This window comes from Myotis daubentonii, chromosome 7 (genome assembly GCF_963259705.1).
Source record: "Myotis daubentonii chromosome 7, mMyoDau2.1, whole genome shotgun sequence".
NCBI lineage: Eukaryota > Metazoa > Chordata > Mammalia > Chiroptera > Vespertilionidae > Myotis > Myotis daubentonii.
The window spans coordinates 38,679,604-38,700,557 of NC_081846.1; the positions used below are offsets into that span (position 1 = coordinate 38,679,604).

At 41.1% G+C, this 20,954-nt stretch overlaps 1 long non-coding RNA gene across 1 annotated transcript in view; it reads right to left on the minus strand.

The window, feature by feature from the left end:
- LOC132238463 (uncharacterized) overlaps window positions 1-19,852 on the minus strand; it is a 98,058-nt gene extending 78,206 nt beyond the window's left edge. The window contains exon 1 of the long non-coding RNA XR_009453795.1: window positions 19,733-19,852. This is a non-coding gene — a long non-coding RNA (uncharacterized LOC132238463). The remainder of the gene's footprint in view (window positions 1-19,732) is intronic.
- Between the last annotated feature and the right edge of the window lie 1,102 nt (window positions 19,853-20,954).

Sequence of the window (20,954 nt, forward strand, 5' to 3'; positions counted from 1 at the left end):
TCTCAGCGTTGCCTGGGTTGGGGGCGTCTCTGCCCTGGCTGCCCTCGTCCTCCAGTAAGATGGTGAACTGGCTGGCCCGGTAGTTGTCACCGTAGGAGTCCAGCACCTTCATGAGGAACCTCCGCTCCTGCTGGAGTCTCCATGTTATCCTCTATATCATCTGATGGAGCCTGTTCAGGACCTGCTCCTTCGCCTGCTCAATCTCCCTGCAGCGCCGATCCAATGCCTGGTACTTCCTGCGATTGAGTTCCTGTTGGCGCTGCCCTTGCTGGCCTCAGGCTGCCTCCTCCTCTTCGTCTCACTCCTGGAGGCTGGAGCTGCCCAGACCCCCAGACACGAACTCCACTTCGGTCTCAAGCTCGCTCTCCAGGATGTGACCACCTTCAGCGGAGGCAGCGCCAGCTCCCAGCCGGGAGGTGCTGAGAACTCCTCAAAGCCCACAGCTGCCATGGACCCTTCTCTCTGCTCCAGCTCCATTTCTCCCTGACTCCCGACGCAGAACTTCCAACCTTGCAAGCCTCTAGTTTAAAGTGGCTTGCGAAACTACAGCCCATCTGATTTCACAGCCAGGCACCCAGGCCCTGGCCGCTAAGCCTCCTGGGAGTTGTAGTTCTCTATTTCCGGCTTGCCTCCCTCGCCCCACCCCCACCCCAGTCCCAACTGAAAGGCCCTGCTGGCTGGTCTAACCCTGTGTGTGGCCAGGCATCTGAGTCACCTCGGGTCTTTATTCCTGTCCCGACACCACGCCATCTGACCATGGAGACTCTCCTCTTGCGAGGCCCCTGGGTCTCCTTCTGGGTCTCCTCAGCCCAGGTACTGGATCGCGTGCCCCAGCTGCGATGCAGCCCCGGGCCCTGGGTCTCCTCAGCCTGGGCACCAGATTGCGTACCACAGCTGCAACTCAGCCCCGGGCCCTGGGTCTCCTTCTGGGGCCTAGCTGCGTCGCCCCCGGGGGACCGGATCGCGTGCCCCAGCGGCAACGCAGCCCCAGCGCCTGGGTCACCTTCTGGGTCTCCTTCTGGGGCCTGGCTGCGTTGCCCCTGGGGTCCAGATGGTGTCCCCAGGCAGCTATGCAGCCTGGCCTCTGGCCCCGCCTCTGGGTGTTCTCCCATCACTGGTGATCAGTGATCTGAGAAGCCAGGCAGACATCCGCCTCTTCCCTGCCCCACCCAGCTTCTCCCATTACTGGCCCAGGGCCGGCAATGGCGGCCAGGTTCTCTTATCACAGAAGCCAGCAAAGGAGGCCTGGCTTCTCCGAGCAAAGGCAGCTCGGTTCTCTGGCTCTTGGCTGCCGCCTGGGTTTCCGATTGCAGTCAGCGGCAGGCAGCTTCTTCCCTCCTTCCCCTTTCGCCTCCCAGCATTGCACCTATGTTGGCAGTTAACTGCCATCTTGGCTGACAGTTAATTTGCATATAGCCCTGATTAGCCAATGAAAAGGGTATCGTCGTACGCCAATTACCATTTTTCTCTTTTATTAGATAGGATAGTAATTGTATATAGTGTTCTACCTAGGTCATGTGGGTTTAATCTCCCCAACTATATGGGAAATGTTTTAAAAGCAGAGTCTAGCCCTGACTGGTGTGGTTGGAGTGTCATCTCTTATACCAAAATGTGACAGGGGTGGTGGGTTTGATTGTCAGTCGGGGCACATACCTAGGTGCTATTCAATCCCCACTTTGGTGTGTATAATAGATTTTTTTTCTTCCTTCTTCCCTTTCTAAAAACAATGGAAGGAAGGAAGGAAGGGAAGGAAGGGAAGGAAAGGAAGGAAGGGAACGAAGGAAAAGAGAGAGAGAGAAAGAAAGGAAGGAAGGAAGGAAGGAAGGAAGGAAGGAAGGAAGGAAGGAAGGAAGGAAGGAAGAAAGAAAGAAAAAGGGTTTACTTCTTATTATTTTTACCATCTTCTCAGTGCTTTTCCCATGATGGACACATAGGAAGACAAGTTCCTATCTCCTGCAGAAGAGCTGACACCCTCGGGTGCTCTGCTACTGTAGAGATCTCAGCCCTGACATGTCCTTTCCTTACTTGTATTTTCTTGCTCCACAGTGAAATGTCCTGTCCTCATAGCTCAAGTTGATAAGTAGTTCTAGCAATAATCTTCCATGATTATGGTGTTTTACCAATGGTGAACTAACGACAGACCCTGCCTTTCTAAACTGATGATGAACCAGGATCATGGCGAATTAATGTTCAAAAGATCTGGAAACATGCAGGGTTTTGAAAACCCTGAAATTACATAAAAATTACCTAAAATTATATAAATTAGGTGGCCAAGGACAACAGCTGGACATCAGGCTAGATTTAGTCCCCACATCTGCTCATTCAGCATGTTGCCTGCTTTAGTTACTTCTTTTTGCTTCAGGGAAGCTGTTATAGTAAGTGTTGATCAAGAATGAAAGAGTATGAGTGCGGGGGGAGGGGGAGTTGGGGGCTAATGGGAGGGATGAGGACACATTTGTAATACCTTAACCAATAAAGAAATTTTAAAAAAAAGAATGAAAGTGATCATGATGATTTTCAAAAGCATAAAATGCACTGTAGGAAAGAAAAAAACAGGTGAAATGTTATTTTCTTTTTTCATAGAGCTACTATGTTTGACATATTTAAAGACAGAAAACAGAGCTCTGGAAATAGGATAGAAGACAAAAAAAGTCCCCCGTGTTTTTAAAGAGCTGATGAACTAAGAAAATCAGAAAGAGAAGTAACTAAAAATGAGTTAACAAAACTGGAGAAAATTTTGAGTTTTCTAGAAACAGTGTAATTTAAACAGTCATACAACGCATTAATCTTAATCTTCTCACAATTGAAAACATGATGTTCAAGTGTGTGAGTAATGAAGCAAGTGAAGGAAATAAATTTGTAAAAGTGTATTATCTTCATGTAATACTTGTATTCACAATATTATTTTCAAGGGTCTCTGGAAGAAAATTGATTAATTTATAAAAATGTTTTCTGCCCTAACTGGTTTGGCTCAGTGGATAGAGAGCGTAGGCCTGCGGACTGAAGGGTCCCAGGTTCAATTCCGGTCAAGGGCATGTACCTTGGTTGTGGGCACATCCCCACTGGGGAGTGTGCAGGAGGCAGCTGAATTGACTTTTCTCCCTCATCAATGTTTCTAACTCTCTATCCCTCTCCCTTCCTCTTTGTAAAAAATCGATAAAATATATTTTTTAAAAAGTAAAAAAATGTTTTCTAACATTAAATTATATCCTATTTCTTCAAAAATTTGACATTTTATCCAAGAGAGCATACAGTTAGAACCAGGCTATCCATGAGTAGCTTACTGAAGGGGTAGAGCTGATTTGTGATTTGCAATTATTAGTCTATAATGACCACTATTGAAGTATTTTATTATTTGGTGAAAAGTCTAGTTTCTTAATGTTAGCATTTCATCTCACCATATTTATTTACTTAGTAAATTTAACCAAGATTGATGGCAGTATAACTAGGATTCAATGGAGCAGGATGACTAGTATTCAGACTTTAGTTCACTTTGATCTCACTTGCTGTGTAACTTAGGTAAGCTACTTGATTTCTCTATGCACCATTTTCTCATCAGTAAACAAAGTTACTAATAATTTCTACCCTGTAGGATTATTGTGAGGACTCAGTGAAAGAAAACATGCAAAATACTAAGTATGGGTCAGCTATAAAACAATTATTTGATTAATATTAGTTGTTTTCACTCCTGTGTTAATACATATACCAAATCTTAAACCAGGACATGTACAAAATGTATTAGGGAAATATTTCAAAATCCAGCAGTTAGTACCATAGAGCTGTTGTTTTCAGAAATTCTATCTGTGATACATACATTTTAGAAATTTTCTTTAAGCCTTTAGCAAAAAGTAGTAGTGGATTTGGGGGTAGATAAAATTAGTCATGCTAAACTATTGACTGTCATTAGGAAATTTTCAAATTTACAAATTTTTCTCATAAAATATTTCTGAGCAAATTAATTTTTTCTATGTATCAGAGCTTGCCATGGTTTTGGCCTCTCTTTTCTTAACACTTTAATGCTTTATTGTCGCTCTCATAATATTAACATGTTCATCAAATAAGTTGTTATAAAATTTGTAATTCTTCCTCTCAAATTGAATTATTTTCAACATTAATTGTAAGTTAAGTATGCACAAAATACAACGTTGGGATGCGGGAAATGGTAGAATGGAGAGGTAAAGAGAACATGAGGCTGCGTTTTTACAGATCTGGATTCTAGTCCTGGCTTTGTCACTAATAAAGCATGTGCATTTTACAAGTATAATTATTTAACAATATTAACAACCAACATTTACTCAGTCTTTATGTGCCAGACACTCTTCTAAGTTCTTTATGCTTATTTGCTTTACTGAGTTTTTATAGAAATCAGTTGTTAAGAACTGGTAAGGATCTGAGATTCTACTGTACTTGGAGGCAAATGTATTAGCCTGCCATAACTTCATGGACATTGGCAGAAGACATAAGACTCCTAGGTCATAGACAAAGACCTCTATTACTTACACTAATGTTCATAGCCAGAGTGTCAGCATTTGTACCAGTTCTCTGAGAGCTAGGTGATACCTCTACACTCAGTGGGCCATGTTACACAGTAGGAATCCTGAGATTAGGGGACCTAAATCTTCTATAATTGGCAGTAAGCACACCTCACTTTTGCTCCAGAGGGAGACATTATCTTTTTGTTGTTGTTGTTGTTGGAGAGTAAGCAAACCTTCCCTTTGCTCTGGAGGCAAACACTATCTCTATCTTTCAAGCCTGTGGTCTATACAAACATTTTTGAAAAAGCACTCCAAAACAAAGGTGTTCGGTGTCTCTGTTCAAAACATAGGCAGGAACACAAGAAACCTATGGAGAATTGTCTACCAACACTCATGAATAGCTATTAGAATGAGCTGACTTCATAAATGCAGAAACTAAGGAACTGAGAAATTCCTAAGTGGCTAAATAATTTGCCCAAGGCTTGTGTGGAACTGCATTCAAACCCAGTCAATTCCAAGAGTCTAGTGTCTCAACCAATGTAATCAAGTGATATTCCCTTGAATGTAATTATTTAAATATATAGCAGCATGCAAATGAAGTTATAAGTGCTATCATTCCTGCATCTCACTTTCCTCATCTATAAAGTGGGCAAGGGGCCAGGGGAGAGAGGGCTTGGGTTAGGGCTCTCTGAGATCCTTTCACATTTAACATGCCATAATTCTAATGAAAAGAGAGCATGTGTAAGTGGATGCGATGCAGATTGGAAACACAGAGAGGAAAATAAAAGCATCTGTTTCATTCTCAGTATACATTTTAAAATTTTTATTAAGACCTTTGTACTCCTTAATTAAGTTTTATGGGATTCTTGAGAGAAATGAGTATTGGATTACTACTTAGGGTATTTCTGGCCTTTCTAATAATAGCTCATGACTAGAGTAAGCAGATACTTTATTTTCCCACTACCCCTATCGTGAAACTTCCTTTTTGTATAATATGAGTGAGAATATTATCTAAGAATAAGATGAGGGCAGTCTTCAAGCTGCTCACGCCTGGCATGTTACCAGAGAAGCATGTCCTGGATAGAGCATTACCAAAGAAGGCAAGGAAAAGGGAAGAAACTGTAATAACATTAGTGAGATAGTCAGGCCCTGCGTCCTCTTCACTTCCAGAGAAGATCAAGAGATTTTTTTTAGTCGGAATCTGGCTTTAAAACTATATTTAGATATTGACTGACACTGTAACCCAGAACATAATATTAGACTCTAGATCTTATCATCTCAAGTTAGATTGTGGTCACATGCCATCAATTTCATAAACCCTTCAAAAATCATTTTTTTTTTTTTTTTTGGCCAGAGAAGTGCAAGAGCAGCCATCTTCCTCATTTATACATTGATGTCCATTAGAAATCTATTCTTGACCCTTCTCTCCTGTCATTCTTTTTTGCTTTACAAAGAATTTTTTATTTTTTCCCTCATATCAATGCATATTTATTTGTTCATTTACTATTTTTTTTATTAAAGTATTACAAAGGGTATTACATATGTGTCCTTTTTTTCCCCCGCCCTTTATAATCCCCTGGCCTCCCCTATCCCCCAGTGTCTTATGTCCATTGGTTATGCTTATATGCATGCATACAAGTCCTTTGGTTGATCTCTTACCCCCTCCTTCCTGCCCCCCAACCCTCCCCGGCCTTTCTCCTGTCATTCTATCAACTTTTTTCAGAGTTTCACATCTATTTTCAGGGCTTTGAAGACCATTAAATGCTAATGAGTCCAAAATCTTTATCTGTGGTTCTCTTGAGCTATGCAATCAACTTTCAGTTTAACATCTCTACTTGAATATTTAAAGGATTTTTCAAACTCAACCTGTCCAAAGGGAACTCGGTATCATGACTTGCAAACCCACTTTTTTTCTCCTTAAATGTTTTGTATATCATTTAAGGGCCTACCCATCCACTCAGGCTCCTGTGCCAAAAACCTAGGCACATTTTACTGCACTTTCCTTATTCAATTAATCACCAAGTCTTGTTAATACAACCTTTCTAAATGTTCCCATGTCCACTGACATCTTTGCCGAAATTGCTAATCATTTTGGCCTTGACCATTGTATCATTTTGTAAGTGGTCTTTGGAGCTAGAATTATCTCTATAAAATGCATACCTGTTCATGTTAACCTTCTGCATAAAGCCTCTTAACAGCTTTCCAGCTACCTACTGGATCAAGTCTGAATTCCTAATATGACTTATAGAACCGCCACAATTTAGCCACTGCTCTCCTCTCCAGCCTCATATTGGCCAGGTATCTTTATTTGAGTCTGTTTTTAGACCCTCAGATCAAGCTCTCTCTTATCCCTCATAGACGATCCCTCGTGCCTTGGATATAATTTCCATTATAAAATAGCCATTCCTACTCACCCTACTCTGCTTACCAAATCACATACCAGAGAGAACTTCCCTGCCCCCTAGACCACTATAGGTTTCCATAGTGCCTTGAGCTTCCTCTATCATTAATACTGGTTTCGTTTTATAGTAATTATTCATAGCAATACTATCTGCCTCACTGGACTTTAAGCCTGGAATGGCTAAGCCTGGGATGGCAGTGAGCAAGCTTGAATTCGTAGCATCTGGCTTTGATCATGGCACTGGTAGGGACATAATAAAATATTATTAATGAACGAATAAAGAATTTGCCAAGCAAGAAATTTGCCAGGTGCCATCTTTTTGACATGAAGGTCTGGAGTTATCTCCTTTTAGATCCCTTTCCTAATATGTAGATGGTAGAGCCTAGAAGATAATTTTTTGGCCCAGGGCTCAAAGTGCCTTTGGTTTCTGAGAAAGTCAAGATTTAACAGTAAAAGTTAAAACAGTTCAGAATCAGTCCTCAAAATAAGAAAGAGGCAATGTCAGATTTTTTTTGTGTGTAGTTTATACATTATATATCTTTCATATTCAAAAAATGAAATTTTATAAAATGTAAAATTATTTAAAATTGTCACATTTTTCTTTTTGATCCTCAATTTAAAAAGATTTCTTTCCTCGGGAGCATAGCAGGACTCTTTGTTCCATTAGGACCTTAAGGCAGGGTGTATAACCACATTCCTGCCTCCAAATTCAGTTGGTGTCTGGAATGCCATTAAGTATATCACCAAAGTATATTTTGTATTAAACAGCAACAGGAAGGAGGAAATGCTGTCTAGAACATGACAAGTTTAAATTATAGGACTGCAAACAAAAATTTATGAAAGGTCTTCTCCCTACTCTTAACCCACCAACTCCAAGGACACTTCTGTGATGTAGGAGGTGGGAGCTATTCTTGTGGGTTCGAAGCATTGTGTTGGCTGCTTAGGCACGAAGTAAAACTAAGGTTTTCTTCAGTTCAGGGGGAAAAATCGGGAGAATAGGGGAAGAAGAAAACTGGGTCATACACTTTCCTTTTTCTACTTAACTACTTACCACAAACTATGTTGTGTTCATGATCCAGTGATAAGTAATTGTGAAGTATCTGGGAGGAACCTTGGCCAACAACAATAAAAAATTTGAGTGATTGCAAAATTATGATACCAAGAGATAAGGAGTTCAGACTCCTTCCTTTTGCCCCATCAACAAAGCAACATGACTATAATTAGAGTGAGTACACCTTCAGATTTACTGAGGACAATCCTTGTTTAGTCTGCTGTCCTGGGCTAATTATTAATCATGATGCTGTTACTCTAAAAAAATGTCTTTGGAATATAAATTGTTATATGGTTATCCTAAACATAATAGGCATTTAGCATAACACAAACTCATTTGGATGTCTTAAAATTCTTTTTCTAAATTAAATGTATTGGAGTAATGTTGGTTAATAAGATTATACAAGTGTCAACTGAACAATTCGATAATACATCATCTGTATGTTGCATTGTGTGTTTACCACCCAAAGTCAAATCTACTTTTGTCACCATATATTTTACCTCCTTTACCCCTTACTGTCTCCCCCCATTTCCCTTCCCTCTGGTAACCACCATACTGTAGTCTGTCTATGATTTTTTGTCTGTCTTGTTTGTTGTTGCTTTCAGTTTTATATCCAAGAGCAGTCAGGAAAGATAAAGGAATAAAAGGCATCCAAATTGGGAGTGGAGAAGTAAAGTTGTCCCTTTTTGCAGACAATATGACTCTTTATATAAAAAACTCTAAAGACTGTACACACAAAAACTATTAGAAACAATAAAACAAATATAATAAAGTTGTAGGATATAAAATCAATGTACAAAAATACATTGCATTCTTACATATTAACAATGCTAGTTCAGAAAAAGAAATGAAAAAAACAACAATTCTTTCTGCAATTGCAACAAAAAAAATAAAATAACTAGGATTAATCTTAATAAAGATGTGAAGGACCTATACACTGAAAGATATGACATTATTTTTTTCTTTTTTTTTTTGAGAGCCTACTATGTACCAACTGTGAAGGCTCTCTTTTTCACTTGCAATCTAATTTATTTTTCACAACGTATCCACTAGGTAGATGATATCACTCTTCAAAAGACAGAAAACTATAGTAAACAAATATTAAAGCATTACCAAAGTACATGACAGCCACAATTAAAACCCCTTTTGGGCAACTGGGAAACCATTCTCTTTTAATTACATTATGTGCAGGGTCAAAATCGAGCCTTAAAAACACTCTCCCTCCATGTACTATAAATAAATCAAACACATAAACTGAAGCAGCAAGCAACCTAGAAAGTCTAAATTTGAGACAGAGTCAGGTTTACTCCTAGATGATGACTAAATTGGCCACACACACTGTAATAGAACATAAATTCTAACACAGCCCCAATGTCCTAAATGTGTTCTAGACCACTGTCTACATGTCTGGGGGCTCCCTTGAATAAGAAAAGACTCCTCCAGGACAACTTGCACTATATGCGTCTCACTCACTTTGCAGCACTGGGAACAGAACGGAACTCCTCCCTTGCCTGCTGCCCACTGCTACCAGTCTTTCCCACACCCCAGATATGAAGAGAGATAATAAGGCCCTCAAATAGAAGTTTCCCGATTGTGAGTCATGGCTTACTCAGCCTTTGTTATAGAGAACCTGGCAGCCTTTGACACACACTGTTGATTTTGGCACTCTTAACTCCCCGTGCTCTTATCAAGAAACAAGTTACATGACTAATTTGCTTGAGAAATCACCTCTGTAATGAGTATAATAAGAACATCCTATGTTAAAGGGCTGGTGTTTAATATATGGTGTTTAATGTTTGTATATATGAATATGTACTCTTTCCTTGAACAATGCTTCAGAGCTAATAGTTCCTCAATAAATATCTGTTATAGTGAATAAAATAAAAATACCAAAAAATCTAATAGTATTATAGGGTACTTAATATAAGTCAGACATCATTACATTAAGAGCTTTATGGAGATTATCTTCTCTCTCTCTCTCTCTCTCTCTCTCTCTCTCTCTCTCTTTCTCTCTCTGTCTTTTTTAAAATATATTTTTATTGATTTCAGAGAGAAAGGGAGAGGGAGAGAGAGATAGAAACATCAATGATGAAAGAGAATCATTGATTGGTGCACATCCCCTACTGGGAATAGAGCCTGCAACCCGGGCATGTGCCCTTGACTGGAATCGAACCTGGGACCCTTCAGTTCACAGGGCGACACTCTATCCACTGAGCCAAACCAGCTAGGGCCTCTCTGTCTGTCTTTCCATATGTACATATACACATCATATACTATATACTAGTATACTATGTATTTATGCACCTGAAACAAATGAGCAGTATGTATTATATACAAAGGCATGTTATCAAGAAAAATGCAGTATTGTAGTCATTTAAATTATGTTAGAGAACATGTATTATTATATAATAATGTGGTATCCTTATCTGAAAAACATAGATAATAATATTACCTAATTATTGGGGTTTCCAAGTAGACAGAATTAGATAATGCCTGTGAAGTACAGTCCCTGGCATATCTCAGGTACTCTATAAATTAGTAACATTCGCTTCATAACTCCCATGAGACTTTGCATATAGACAGGTACCTATTTTATTTAGGAGAAAAATCTTGTTCAATATTATGTGTTAAAGGCACTGTTTTAAAATATATACACTTGTTCTATCATTGTAAATATTGTTACATTGTTATTAATATGTAAACTTAAAAACATTAGCTTTAAGGTTGACTTGGGAGGGTAAAATATTATAGCCTAGAATTTTCCAAAGATAGATTCTGAAAATTTCTCCTGAAAGGAGACTTTTTATAAAATGTACTTTGATCCAAAACAATGGAAAGGAAGATAAAATAGCAAAGTTCTCCTTATCTAAAAACTACAATTCCTGCACTTCAAGGTTAGTCCTTGATTAATTTTAGAGGCATGCCATGCTCCTTGACTGCTCAGGAACAAGGCCTAAGCCAACCAGCAAACAGTGCTGCCCTGCCCGTTAGAGGTTTTTTTTCAAGAAAGAAGAGGTGATCTAATTTAGGTCATGACCCAAAGAAACATTCTAAAGGTTTTGGTAAAGAAACTTCCTTGTTCTTGCAGAAATTGCTGAAGGAGCTGAGTTCTTTTTCATTGCATATTTCTGTGCATAGTTTCAAGGCTTAAAATGGCTGCAGTCATCTTGCCAGTGTTTGAGGGTTAGGCAGACACACAGAGGAGCTAACAGCTAGAAAGATGCAGAGAAATAGAGCTGCCTTAAGAAGCCCCTCAGATGACTCTGATGCAGACTAACATTTGAGAACCACTGGATTAAGCCAGTTTGAGTCATATTTTCTGCTACTTGCAGTCAAAATATATTAAATGTAACATATAGACTTGTAAGTGTATGCCAATCATTATGCTTAATAAAAAAGAGATTGCTTGAAAGTATACTCAAGTTGGCTAATGATAAATTAAAATGAAAAATTAAAGAAGGGAAATCCTGGTATATATGATGGTACTGGAAGATTGCCCTGTTTAAGCTAATAGTAAAACGCAAATGCTTTCCACCCAAACTGAAGGCTTTATATTCCAGTTTCACTACTTACTAGCTGCGTGGCCATGGGAAAACTATTTTAGTTTCGTCCTCTGCAACATGTAAATACCTTGTGCTGTTTTGAGCGTTAAATGAGTTAATAAATGGAGAGCAATTAACTTTTCCTGACATACACCAAGCACTCAATAAATGTCAGCAATTATTATTCTTCTTGCCATCAGCAGGCCAACTAGTTTCCACATCAGAGAAGTCCTGAGGAACTAACCACACCTCACTGCACAGACCACAGTAATATCCTTTCAATAATGTGGAGTTGTTGGTGCCAAATTACACTCATGATGGCATTTGGATTCAAAGTCAGTAGTTTTATTACAAAATTTGTCTCACTATGGGGATGATATTATAATTGTTCATTAAAAATTCCTCTGAAAAAATAGCTCTCAGAATCTAATTAAATGTTATTTTTAATGTACTTAACAAATGTCTACTAAAGGCCAAATTATAAGGCATGAATATTAATATTTTGTTATGTAAAACTAGGGGCCCGGTGCACGAAATTCGTGCACTGGGTGTGTGTGTGTGGGGGGGTGTCCCTCAGCCCAGCCTGCCCCCTCTCACATACTGGGAGCCCTCAGGCGTTGACCCCCATCACCCTCCAATCGCAGGATTGGCCCCTTGCCCAGGCCTGACGCCTCTGACAGAGGTGTCAGGCCTGGGCAGGGGACCCTCATTTCCTCCCATCACTGGTTCTTCCCCCAGCCCAGGCCTGATGCCTCTGGCCCAGGCATCAGGCCTGGGCAGGGGACCCCCAGACCCCTCCAATTGCTGGCTCTGCCCCTTACCCAGGCCTGATGCCTCAGCCAGAGGCGTAGACCCCCATCACCTTCTGATCACCTGATCGGCCCCTTGCCCAGGCCTGACGCCTCCGCCAGAGGTGTCAGGCTTGGACAGGGGATCCCCATCTCCCCCTGATCACTGGCTCTGGCCCCCGCCCAGGCCTGAGGCCTCTGGCCCAGGAATCATGCCTGGGCAGGGGACCCCCATCTCCCTCTGATCGCTTGCTCCACCCCCCGCCCAAGCCTGACACCTCTGACCCAGGCTTCAGGCCTGGGCAAGGGGACCATCATATCCCCCCAATCCCCGGCTCCACCCCCCGCCCAGGCCTGATGCCTCGGCCAGAGGAGTTGACCCTCATCACCCTCCTATCACCAATCACCGGATCGGCCCCTTGAGCAGGCCTGAGGCCTCCGGCAGAGGTGTCAGGCCTGGGCAGGGGACCCCCAGCTCCCCGCGGTTGCAGGTTCCGCCCCTGCCCAGGCCTAACGCCTCTGGCTGAGGTGTCCGGCCCGGGCAGCAGGGACCCGCAGCTGCAGCGGCCCCGCGATCGTGGGCTCCACTTTAGGCCCAGGCAAGGGACCCCTAGCTCCCAGGACTGCCAGCTTCGACCGTGCCCAGCTCCCATCGCTGGCTCCACCGCTACTTCCTGCTATCACTGGCCAGGGCGGCAAAGGCGCCTGATTCTCCGATCATGGCTGGGGGGCAGGGCAAAGGCGGCCCCAGGGCCGCCTTTGCCCTGCCCCCCAGCTCTAAGCTCCCCCCTGGGTTTCCGATCACTGTCAGTGGCAGGGGGCTTCTTCCTGCTTTCCCTTTCGCCTCCCTGCATTGTGCCTACATATGCAAATTAACCGCCATCTTGTTGGCAGTTAACTGCCAATCTTAGTTGGCAGTTAACTGCCAATCATAGTTGGCAGTTAATTTGCATATAGCCCTGATTAGCCAATGAAAAGGGTATCGTCGTACGCCAATTACCATTTTTCTCTTTTATTAGTGTAGATGCGCTCACACACACACACACACACACACACACACACCTCTAGTAAAAATAGAAAAGACTGGGTGTTAATAGACCTGTTGCAGTTTTTGTCTTTAAGTAAGGGAACTATGGTTTGTATTTTCCTTTCTACATATTCTGTATTTTAAAAGTATATTTTTATGTTGCCATTTAATAAAAGTACGCTTCTAGAAAGCACATATAAAAATTACTTTTCTTTTAGAGACTATCTCAATGGTCAATCAATCCTATATTGTACAGCATTCAGTTCCCAAATTGTAGGGGGTTTCTTTTGCTCCTATAGCCAGATTGGGTCAGAGTTCACTGCCTGGGCCAAGTCATGTCCCTGAACTTCAGGGCAGAAAACCAGTGGTGGATGCTTCAGGGCAGAGCACAAGCACACAGACACGCAGTTAGCGCGCCAATGCCAGTGAGCCAGCCCATTCTGCCCGAGAGTCCTGTGGGCTTTAGTCTGGGAACGCACAGAAGGAAGCTGACCAAGTGTTCGAAGTTACCTATCCCAGGAAGATTCCTGAGCCAGAAACCAGCCTACGGTCTCACTCACACTTTCACTCGCCGACAGCTACATTCTCCCGGCCAGACTTAGCGATGCTGAGAATTATGCACTTGTGAACCATGGTAGTGAGCAGCCATAACCTAGGACTCCAGAAAACAGCAATGCACAGCCAACAAGTAGAAGGTACACACATTCTAATCATGTTTAATGTACTTTACTGATTTGTAACCATTCGTTTTCCTCCCATACTTCTTTGTACGTTCTAAACTGAGCAGGGGAGGCAGCGCATGGCAGCCATACAGCACAGTTACTAAGAACTTGACTCTGTACTCAGACAGCCCTGGGATTGAATCCCACTCTATACCAAAGAGCTGTATGACCTAACAGACTCCTAACCTGTCATTCCTATGTCCTTAAGCTGTTGTGAGGGCTAAAATAATGCATATATAATGCTTAACTTGATACCTTATACAGAGGAAACACTCAGAAAAGGCTAATACCTAATAATATTGTTGTTGTTCTAGATATTCTGTTCTTTTATCTGTGTTTTCTGCTATTATCACAGAATGGTGTAGAAGCAGCAAATGCCAGGGAGATAAAAGCCTTCAAATATATATGTGCTTTTTCTTTTATCTCTGTAATGAAGAGAGAAGTAAAAATAAAAACATACGTAATGTTTTTCAGACAGTGACGCTTAATCGTTTCAGAAATGCTAGGCCCCTAGAGAACAAATGGCTGCAAGGACATGAGTATACTGTATAATTGCCAAATGCAAGGGTCCCGAGCTTGGCAGCTCACTTGTAGTAACGCTGAAATTCCTAAGAGCTACGAGCTTCTTGCTTTCCCTCTGACGCCCACTATGGTTCAGGTTGACTTGGAGCTCCGTTGATCTCATCTCAGTGTGAACACTTTGGGCCAAAGCCTCGGCAAAATCCAGGCCCTCCTCTATCCATCCCTGATGTCTGTATTTAAAGCAGGTAGATGCCAGGCTCCCCTGGGACTTCCAATGGAGCAAGTCACTTGAGGACCCTCCAAACTTTGGACAGCCTAGGTCAGACCAGACCTCATGTGCCCTCTCCAGGCCCTACTGATCTTCACCGTCTTCTCCCTTTGCCTAACCCACAGCCTCTCAACTGGGAAAAAAAAAAAAAAAAAAAAAAACAGGAAAGGGAAGCCCAGGCCACATCAGCAGACTGGATCTTATTTTACAAGGCATTGATGGACAGTACTTCAGTATATGTTATTGCAAGAAAACCTTGGGCACTAGATTGTTTCTTATGGGAAGGGAGCAGAGACTTGCAAACAACATATGACTTTCCACAGTGCAGTTATATTTCTTCTCTCCTGGGCTCTCATTTGGAGGATAAATAAGGAAGACCTTGAAGCCAGTTTTGGAAAGACATCAAATCATAAAACTGAAATGATCTAAACAAATGATGCATCTATTTAAAAAGCCCTTATGGAATTCAAAAGGACAATACTTTAGAGGTTAACGAGGTTATTTTGCTAATTAGGGTCCTCTCTCTTCTGCCAGAATACCATGTTATAAAACCTCAACTCTGCCAAATATCTAAGGCTTAGAGTTATCACTGCATCAGTTACGTGATCTGCAGAATATCAAGGTTCTCAGACTCTTTGTGTCAATGAGGGAAAATATAGAATTCTGGATTTGTTGTGAGGTTTATAAAAAAGCATTATTCACTTCCTTTTCAGGTCCTATTTTCTTAAAAAAGTAACAGTTCAACCTGTTTGTCCAGCCCTTACTTTTCTTTTATTGTGTGCTACATTCTATTGTTAATTAACAATAAGAATGTTCACTAGGGAAACCTTTGATGGATTCATTTTTCAGAATAAAAATAGCTTGGTACTCTTAAAACTTGTACAGAATCATAGATTTGGAGTCTATTAGATGTGGTAGCAGCTCTTGAACTTCTAAGTCAATGCAGGATTAATTCTAAAATGTTCTGTCTTACACTAAACAACTAAAATAATTTCTACTCAAGGTTTAAGAAATGCAGATATTTCAGCAAAGATCAAATCATCAAAGAATAATAACATGACTCAATTCCAAATACATTTATTAATTATAAAATTACCATATATCTAGTCTCTTCCATTGACTACTCATCCAGGAGTTCAATGGGTTAGAGAAAAAAATCAGGATGGAGAATTATTCAGGAAGCAATTTTGAAGTAGACTAAAGGAAATCATAGGTACACTGAAGTAAGGAGATGTGCATTTTGTTAAACAAATGTGTTATTCTAAAAGAACAAGGTACCTATGAAAATATTTATAATTTATGCCATCCAAGTTCATGTCTTTGTTATGATTTCAACGTGCCCTAGGCCAGAAGACCACTTTTTTAAAAATATATATTTTATTGATTTTTTTACAGAGAGGAAGGGAGAGGGATAGAGAGTTAGAAACATCGATGAGAGAGAAACTGCCTCCTGCACACTCCCTACTGGGGATGTGCCCGCAACCAAGGTACATGCCCTTGGCCAGAATTGAACCTGGGACCCTTGAGTCCGCAGGCTGACGCTCTATCCACTGAGCCAAACCGGTTAGGGCAGAAGACCACGTTAGTTATTTCACAAATCAAAGAGGGAAGGCTCCCAGCACAGAGATCCATCAAGGATAGTTCTTTCTATGGTGTTGTGAGTTGAATTGTGCACCCTCCCCAAATTATTATGTTGGAGTTCTAACCCCTAGTACCTCAGAAGGTGATTTCATTTGGAAATAGGGCTGCCACAGATGTAATTAGTTAGATGATGTCATACTAGAGTAAGGTAAGCTCCCAAAATAATGTGACTGGTGCCATTATAAAAAGGAGGACGTTTGAAACAGAGACAGGCACAGAGGGGCACGCCATGGGAAGATTGGAGTTGCATTACCATAGCCAAGGAACTTCCAGAGGGAGAAGAGAGGCCTGGAACAGATCCTTCCCTGGGGCCTTCCGAGGGAGTAGAGCCCTGATGACACTTTGACTTCCAACTCTGGCCTCCAGAACTGTGAGATAATACATTCCTTTTGTTTGAAGCCATCTTGTTTTTGATGCTTTGTTTCAGCAATCCTGGAAAACTAATGCAGATTTTTTTCTTTTTACTCTTCTAAACTTTATTTTAAAATATATTTCTTTATTGATTTCAGAGAGGAAGGGAGAGGGAGAGAGAGATAGAAACACCAATGATGAGAGAGAATCATTGATTGGCTGCCTCCTGCATGCCCCCTACTGGGGATCGAACCCACAACCCGGGCATGTGCCCTTGGCCAGAATCGAACCGGGACCCTTCAGTCCGTAAGCTGATGCTCTATTCACTGAGCCAAACCTGGTAGGGCTACTCTCCTAAACTTTGCTGCCCCTCTCAAATGACACAAAAATGCCAAACCAAATATAGAAAGAATTATGAAGCAGAGGCGTGACCCTACACACTTCGCATTCACCTCAAGTCTCTTTCCTCCTGACCCTCTCACATGCCCAGACCACATGCCATCAGGGAGGCGATTTCCACAAGAGCAGCTACATCCGCCTTCCTCAGGCCACGCTCTCTGCGGAGGGAAAGCACAGCCAGCCTTCCGTGCGGGCCCCACTATCTGGCTGTGTTAAACCAGCCTTTTGTCAAAACTTTCTTGTCTGATTTAGTTGGGAAGTTTCATGTGTTATTTTATTTATTTATTAAAATACTTTTATCGATTCCAGAGAAGAAGGGAGAGGGAGAGAGGAGTAGAAACATCAATTATGAGAGAGAATCATTGATCAGTTGCCTCCCACACACCCCAAAGTGGGGATCAAGCCCACAACCTAGGCATGTGTCCTGACTGGGAATCAACCATGATCCTCCTGGTTCATAGGTCAACGCTCAAACATTGAGCCATGGTGTCTGGGCTACATATGTCATTTTAGATGGGAATGGGCCCCTTGTATTAACTGCCTCCATCTTTAACCAACAGGGCTGAAATTCAACAAAAATAAGATCTTTTCCTTTCTGTTGACCTGTGAAATAAACTGTCCCCCCTAACACACACACACACACACACACACACACACACACACACACACAACCTCATTGTTCTTTTGCTCTCAGACACACTGCAAATTCATTAATGGACCAAGGCCTTACCAGTAATTCTCATACTCTTGTAAGAGCTTATAAAGGGAGTGTTTGGGGCCAAGCCCTCGAAGCAGGATTCAGGTCTGGGAGGAAATGATTCATCTTCCTCTCAGGTGATAAAGTCTCTGATTGGATACAGCAATCTGACGACCTTGGCACACTAGAAGTCAGCCTCAGTTCTGAGCACACAGTCTGAGTGGCTTTTTGGAGATGCCTACAAACCCAAGGCCATGAGCAAGGCTGTGACTTGGTCAGAACGAAACATAAGGGTACCTCTGACCACACACAGTTTACTCGCCAGGATGTCTGGAAATATATACTATGGCTGAGTGATACTGCATTAAATAGTAGACAAAATAGCATAGAGAAATCAAATCTGTAGATAATCCAGAAAGGACATTTTGGATAACATTTTTGCTATTCTGTACTTTTTTTTTAAAAAAAAAAAAGTATTTTTAATTGATTTCAGAGAGGAAGGAAGAGGAAGAGAGAGAGAAACATCAATGATGAGAGAGAATCATTGATCGGCCTCCTCCTGCACATCCCACAATGGGGATAGAGCCTGTAACTTGGGCATATGCCCTGACCAGGAATCGAACTGTGACCTCCTGGTTCATAGGTAGACACCCAACCACAAAGCCATACCAGCTGGACCCTCTTATTGTTTTAATTTTTAATTCCCTTATAACAAATGACATTGTGCGTCTTTCCATATGCTTCTATGCCATCTGCATGTCTTTAAACACATTTTTAAATACTTAGATAATATACTGACTGTTAGAGCTGGATTGCAATATTATATCACTTTTCTATTTAAATACTAGATATTTCCCCAAGAAAACATCCTAAAGTTTGCCTCTCTGGATTACATAGATAATATCTCCCATAATTCCAACATTATTGATAGAAGTCTATTTTAAATGATGATTATGCATATTTAGTAAGTTTTTATGGGCAATGTACATAATAATCTTAAATATTTGTACTGTTAGAAACTTCTTCCTTCCACATCCAATAAGGAAGATAGTACATAATAGTATAAATTACCTAACACTTAAGCAGAAGACTCACACATGCCCAGTTAATAACATTGTCATGCTTTGTGTCCGTAGACAAGTCACTTTACTGTGTGAAACCTCAGTTTCCTCCTCTGTGCAGGAGGGGGTGAGTGTAGATGTAGATCCTTGAGAGCTTCTTCTAACACTCTGGTTTTATTCTTTACTCCCCTCTAGAGACTCAAACACTGACCTGAGGCTCATCATCACAGTATTCTTTTCTTTGGCTACCTTTCCTCCTCCTATTGCCACACTGAACTCCCTTTGTCTAGTTGTTAGAACCCTTTCCAGACCACGCCTTCAGTACAACATGTAATTCTCCTGGCTTTAATTATCTGGAGATCACTTTCCTTGTTAATTTGCTTTGTTTTAATTTTTTACATCAAATCTAATTAGGAAGAACTTGCTTTGTCTGAGAGTAATTAAATTTTATCAGGGCAAATTAAGTATAAGCGGATGGCTTTATAGTTTATCTAAAAATCATCCTGGACTGCTTACTAAAATCTAAATTATGGACTGCTTACTAAAATCTAAATTAAATTCCTTTCCGTCCCTTCACCAGGAAGACTTCATGAAAAAAAATTTGGGATTCTTGATCAATTTCAGCTTTTAAACTACTCTCTTTTTAAGGGAGTAGTTTAAAAGCCAAGAAATTGACCCTGAAAAATAACAAATCACCAAAGGGTCTAACTCAGGATATATTTTATAATCTCTCTTTTCCTTGCTGCTAAATGTATCCTGTTGCCTTGAACGAAAGGAATATACCTACCTTATACAGTGAGCTGTTTTCTCTCCAGGGGGTATTTCACTCATTCAAGTTCACCATGGGTCAGGCTAAGAGCAGTCCTAGTATAATTCATATTTCTTCCCATAGACATTCTTAACTACTTCAGGATGTATGACTAATTAGAAAAAACATACACAGCAGGCACAGTATGAGCACATAAAAACCACCTGCACAGGTTGCCATTGTGTTTAAGTCACATAGATTGCCCTATGAGTCATTAACTTTCATAACAAGTCCTCAAAATCCATGTATTAGTAGAGAATGTATATGAGTGCTTTCAAAAATTCAGGTATGTCAAGTGACAACAGGAAAGCAGCATTTTCTCCTCACAGGGAGTAGTTTACAAACCTAGGGATTATATAGTTATTACCAGAAAAGTAAAACTGTCTCTAATGGGTAAATATATTGTTTTCCAGTCTCACACAGATCTTGAAGCACAGGTCTTGGTTCAGGGGCCTGAAGGTGTTCATTGTTCCAACACATTGTCATTTAGTTGATGAATCTGAAGTTGCCCCTATTCTGGCTGGCCAGACATATTCATGGCCTTGTCGATATTTGAAATTCAATAAATGTTTAGTATTGAATTAGAAAAGAGAAAAGTGAGCTTTGAATAAGGGGTTAGGACAGGGGTGGGCAAACTTTTTGACTCGAGGGCCACAATGGGTTCTTAAACTGGACCGGAGGGCCGGAACAAAAGCATGGATGGAGTGTTTGTGTGAACTAATATAAATTCAAAGTAAACATCATTACATAAAAGGGTACGGTCTTTTTTTTTTTTTTTTTAGTTTTATTCATTTCAAACGGGCCGGATCCGGCCTGCGGGCCGTAGTTTGCCCACGGCTGGGTTAGGAGGTCTCATCTTAAGTAAAATACACAACTGAAACCATCAACATGTCCCAACAAACAGGGCAGCTTTATGGGAGGTGGCACGCTTATCTGTCTGCCCACTCCGGGTGGGCCCTAGAACTTGAACCAGAGTAGACCCAGATACTATCAGGTGTAGTAATAGCTGGAAGGGCTTTAGATTGGAAATTTATGAAGATGACACATTTAAAATGAAGGAATAACTATGTATATAGATTACTACGTAGTTAAACATGCGATCCATTGCAAAAGCTTTGCAATAGCATCACAAGTTCCTGTATGGTCTAAGGAATTGATTCTTTTAACAAAAAATAAATAAAATAGCCTTACATGCTTGTCG